Source organism: Poecilia reticulata, linkage group LG1 (assembly GCF_000633615.1).
Source record: "Poecilia reticulata strain Guanapo linkage group LG1, Guppy_female_1.0+MT, whole genome shotgun sequence".
Lineage (NCBI taxonomy): Eukaryota > Metazoa > Chordata > Actinopteri > Cyprinodontiformes > Poeciliidae > Poecilia > Poecilia reticulata.
In genome coordinates this window covers 33,721,391-33,726,604 of record NC_024331.1, presented here as the reverse complement: position 1 = coordinate 33,726,604, position 5,214 = coordinate 33,721,391, and the positions used below count along the sequence as shown (strand labels likewise).

The following is a 5,214-nucleotide window of genomic DNA, read 5'->3' as shown; positions in this document are numbered from 1 at the left end:
TGCTAGTGAAATGGAGGCAAACAGTAGTTTGTAGCTAAGCTAACTATGCTAAATGGTTGATAGTCTCAGTCTACTCACCTCTCTTGGAGAAAAACGGTTATAAATTAACACTCTTGTCTTTTTCTCTCTCTCCTCTTTTTGAAAACCTGATTTTCTAACTTTTCTTAGCAGCTTAGTAACAGCCAGTCGTTCGTGTTTCCTACTGTCTGCTGCTAACAGCGTCACTCTGAAGCTCCCAGCAGGAACGAACCATTTAGCCCAGATAGGGGGGTTCAGGGCAGATATGGATGTTTGTTTCTCATCTGGGAGGGGGAACATTACATTTTACTGCTAAACACAATCTTTGAAAATACAATATGATTAATTTTGTAATTGACAGGGACCCGATATTTTTTATTTTATTTCTATGAACAAAAAATAAATAAATAATTGTGGAGGGCCCCCTGCTGGTCAGGGCCCCTAGAATGGTCGTCCCTTTTCCGCGCCCCTGCCCACCACTGATTGATAGTTGCTACTGTTTTCAAACCCACAACCTTTCAGCTGTAAGATGACGGCTATTCTGTGTTCAGGACTCACCGAGGAGCCGCGGTTCCCCAAAGCGGCCGGTGGCGTTCAGTGTGCGGAGTTCATCCAGGAACCTGGAGCAAACAGGACCTCTGAGGTCAGCAGGATGTTGAAGCGCTGACTTCCTGTTATGACAGCAGAACGACGCCGTGAGGCAATCAGGCCAACAGAAGGAAGTTAGAAATGTCCACAGATCAGTTATTCAGCCCGAGGCCTGACCGTCTCCAGCCGCAGGAACAGTAAACACACGTTTTTACAGGAACTGGGCTGCTTGACTTTGGTGTTTTCAACATCTTTCAACAAAGAAGTAACAAAAGAAGAAATAAATTGTCTTGATTGTATGGACGAAGCTGCAGTTGGTTTCCGATTCCAGCTTCCGATTCGGGAAATGGCTAAAGGGCGATTCCACCCAATTCATTCACCTCTTTCCTTCCAGCAGCCATTAATGAGTTACACCAACATTCAGTTTCCCTTTGGGATTAAAAAAGTGGTTTAGAATTAGAACTGAGTTTGAAGTGAAAGAACAAAAACTGCATGGAACAAGTGTGAATAGTGATCTGAACTTTACTGAGGTTTCACAAATCAGATAAAAGTGTCACAAATCAGATAAAAGTGTCACAAATCAGATAAAAGTGTCACAAATCAGATAAAAGTGTCACAAATCCCAAACAGGGATCTAAGTAGCCATTGGAGCAGAATAATCCAGGTGTTCGTGGTTCTGCATGGATACATGAGGGGCGTCATTATGTAAATACATATTAGGGGCTGATAGACTTCATACAGGTGGACTATAAAAGGATAAAAGTCGAGTAGAAGTGACTCCTCGCAGTGATGACATCACTCCTCGCAGTGATGACATCACTCCTCACAGTGATGTCATAGAAACGTGAGCGAACTTCACATCAACTTACAGGCTGAATTATCCATCCATTTTCTAACACCTTGTCCCTCAGTGGGTCAGGAGCTGCTGCCTCTCCAGCCAACGTCCCGGGCGAGAGGCAGGGTCACCTGGACGGGTCACCTGGACGGGTCACCTGGACGGGTCGCCAGTCTGTCGCAGGGCAACACAGAGACACACACACACTCACACTCACACCTAGGGACAATTTAAACAGACCAGTTAACCTGACAGTCATGGTTCTGGACTGTGATGAAACCGGAGAACCTGGAGAAAACCCACCATGCAGGGAGAACATGGAGACTCCATGCAGAAAGACTGGGAATCGAACCCAGAACCTTCTTGCTGCAAGGCAGCAGCTCTAGGCTGAATTATATTCACAGCAGGAATAAAGTATAGAAACGGAACATCATGACTTCTTCACCAGCAGCAGATTACAGCCTGAAAAGCTCGAACTGCTGGACATCTGAGCCAAATTACTGACCAGAGGCACAACGGTGCTTCCGGTTTGTGCATCTCAACCCAAACTTATCATGAACGGATCCTGTTTAGTTGCTGTTACATTCAGCGCTGCCTCCCGCTGCTCCTCCATCCCGATGCGCAGCGGGACGCTCCGCTGGCTCAGCAGCGGCTCTTTTTGCGGGATGAACCAACATGCAGCCTGCGGCAGAGATCGCCTCTGTCAGATCCTCAGACTGAAGCTTCGTTTCCAGATGCTGTCAAATAGTATTTTATAAGAGCGTAAAGCTGCCAGGTTAGAAGCTTCAGCAGCAAAGTGGCGCAGATCAGCTGGATGGAGGAAAAGCCCGACATCTTGCCGCATTGTTGCGCATTAACTCCGGTCTTTTTCTTTAAAGGAAGTTTTTCGGTACTATTTCTGACAGCAGTCCAGCAGAAACGTTGCAGAGAGAAGAGCAGGAGAGAAACAAGCGAACCAGAGAGTCGGATTCCGAACTACGGCGGCCTAAAGTTTCCATGCGGGCCGCCGCGCTGCGCCAACCACTGCGCCACGCAAAGCCCCGATTGCGGGAGCCTTTGCAGAAGTTTGCAGTTTCCCTCTGATGAATTATTAACATTTAACACAATTCAAACTGTCTCAGGACTCACCTGGTTCATCTTCTCTCATTTCATTGGGAAAATGAGTTTGGACCAAATGTATGCTTTACGCGCAGATCCGTTGCCATGGCAACCGAGTAACAGCACATCCAATAGCGGACAGAGCAGGCACTGCGTCACTATCAGGATTCAGCGCCAAAAACGCAAACATTTCCCGCACAAAGAGCAGAATATTCAGTTTTTCTGTCTGGATGTTCATTTTGTCTTGACTACAAATGAACTCAGCGGGTTCAGAACTTAAAACCTGCTGGCCTGATGCCGTCAGAGTCGGTCGCCTTACAAACGGAACCGAACCACCGAACCGCGCAGCACAACATGCTCAGGGTGTTGAAGTCCAGGAACATAACTGACCTGCTTCCTCCTCCATAGTTTTTAATTTAAACCTTTTCCTGACCTGTGAAACTTTGGGGCTTGTTCTGTATCTGCAGTGTCAGCAAAACATTTCGCTCCTTTCTTTAAGATTCAGACAACTAGACAGATAGTCGCCATTGTTAGCTAGCAGGTTGGCTAGCAGGGGGCGGGACCTCGAGGCGCGTTTGAATACTGAATGCTGATTGGCTGTAGCGGCTGAGGGGTGAATACTGAATGCTGATTGGCTGTAGCGGCTGAGGGGTTTCAGCTGCAGCCTGACCGCAGACAGACAGACTGACCGCAGACAGACTGACACACTGACCGCAGACAGACAGACTGACCGCAGACAGACTGACAGACTGACCGCAGACAGACAGACTGACCGCAGACAGACAGACTGACCGCAGCCTGCTCGGCGCGAAGCGCAGCAGAACCTCGGATAAAGGTGATGTTCCGTTATTTGTGGCAAGTTTCCTTTGAGGGGGGAAGACGTTTGTTTGAGGGGGCCCTGCCCCCCTTTTGCCCCAGCGTATCGCCGGGCCCCGTTAAAGATGCGGAAGGTAGTGAAAAATTAGGTGGAATCACCCTTTAGCCATTTCCCGAATCGGACAAGTCCACCTCGCTGCAGCAAACAGGAAGGGGCGGGACGGACCGCTGTCAGTCTCTTACCTTATTTGGAAATGGGACCATTGCACTCCGGAACTGAAGGGGGCGCTATTTCCTATATTATCCGCGGCCTCCCGTTTTTATTTTCTTTTGAAATCTGCGACAAATCTTTATTTTTGAGAAGGATTTTCACTCTCGGCATGTATTTGAACTTCTCTCTTTTATTTACTTCACAGTTTTTAACAAATTCTGTAGTTTTCGCTGAACTTCTAAATCTGCTCCTTAGTCACATCTCTTCGGGCCCGCTACTGCCTCTAGTGGCGTGGGGAGGTAACACAACTAATTAATTAATCACTAAATCAGAATACCACAAAGTCTTTATTACTTATTATGGGTTCTGTCATTACTGGAACAGTAAAAGATAAATTCCCTCACAGAAGAACAAGAACAGAAAGTGATTAAAGTTTCTCTCGATGGCCGACCTGTTGAAACTGCACATTTAACATTCCTTGTGTCGTTCCTGGACAGTCAGCTTAGCTTAGCTGGAAAACTGACTACATCGTTAAGAACTGTCCTCAGAGACTCGACCTTTAACATGACCTTGTTATCTTGGGCTGACCCAACTAGAGGTTGTTGAGTTAAAATGTTAAAACATTCTAACTTGAGTTTTAACTCAAGTTTTAACCTTTTATCTCGGCTGGTTTGGAAAACCCGAAAAGATGCGACTAAGGAGCAGATTTAGAAAACTACAGAATTTGTTAAAAACTGAGCTGCGCTTAAGAAAAAGAAAGAAGTTAAAATACATTCTGAGACAAACTTCTTCCTAAAGATGAAGATAAATCATAGATTTCAAAAGAAAACAAAACGGAAGGCCGCGGATAATATAGGAAATAGCGCCCCCTTCAGTTCCGGAGTGCAGTGGTCCCTTCAGAACCGCTGAAGAAAGAGAACTTTCTACTCCGTCTGGGTTCCCTGGACCTCTGAGTTACTGTTCTCACACCAGAAACTTGATTTACTCTCACAATTAGTACACTGTAATTCACTTTTACGTTCAGGTTAACATTTTTAACAGTGTTTCCAAAAAGGATTTTGTTTTAGTAGTACAGAAATGTAGTCATATTTCTTATTTTTTTATTAAACCATCTCACTAATTGTTGGCTAATCATCTCTAAAGGTTGTTCTAAATGCAGCTTTTATCTCACAACCAAACATCAATCTCATATGTTTATGGATAAAATGATTCTGTCTTTCTCTTATCTGCTTACACGCAACTAGGAACATCTATTATGACGTCATTTATTGACAGTGCAATAAATGACGTCACGCTTCCATGTGCGTGTAAGCAGATAAAGACTAAAAAGAAAAAAAATAAAGACTGCTGCTGCTTACATAACCATATCAGATAAGACCGACGACAGTCATGAAACTGATTAACTTCCCTTCGCAGAGAAGAAGAAAAGCTAAACTTGCTCTCCAATCTTCGCCTCACCTGGTCTCAGCCCTGAGGTGCGCCGAGGTCACTGCATGTCTGTTTCTGTTCCGTTTGACTTGCTTGTAACATTTGATCATTTTCGGTCTTTTTTATGATTAACCAAATCTCATTATTTCTCAACGTAATGACACTGAGGGGTTCTGGTCGGGAACCTGGTAAACAGGTCCGTTTACCTGTGTGGCGCACA

General features: G+C 45.3%; 1 protein-coding gene across 3 annotated transcripts in view; it reads right to left on the bottom strand.

The window, feature by feature from the left end:
• The window catches only part of LOC103471971 (NACHT, LRR and PYD domains-containing protein 12-like), a 13,211-nt gene extending 9,715 nt beyond the window's left edge, over positions 1-3,496 (bottom strand). The window contains exons 1-2 of one of the 3 annotated variants that reach the window (XM_008421299.2): positions 2,973-3,496; positions 577-689 (exon numbers count right to left, since the gene is read on the bottom strand). The gene's annotated coding sequence lies outside the window, so the exon portion shown is untranslated. Of the gene's footprint in view, positions 1-78; positions 97-576; positions 1,530-2,972 lie in introns of those variants that run through there. The other 2 variants (XM_017304577.1, XM_008421310.2) reach the window with 2 other exon arrangements.
• Positions 3,497-5,214: the final 1,718 nt, after the last annotated feature.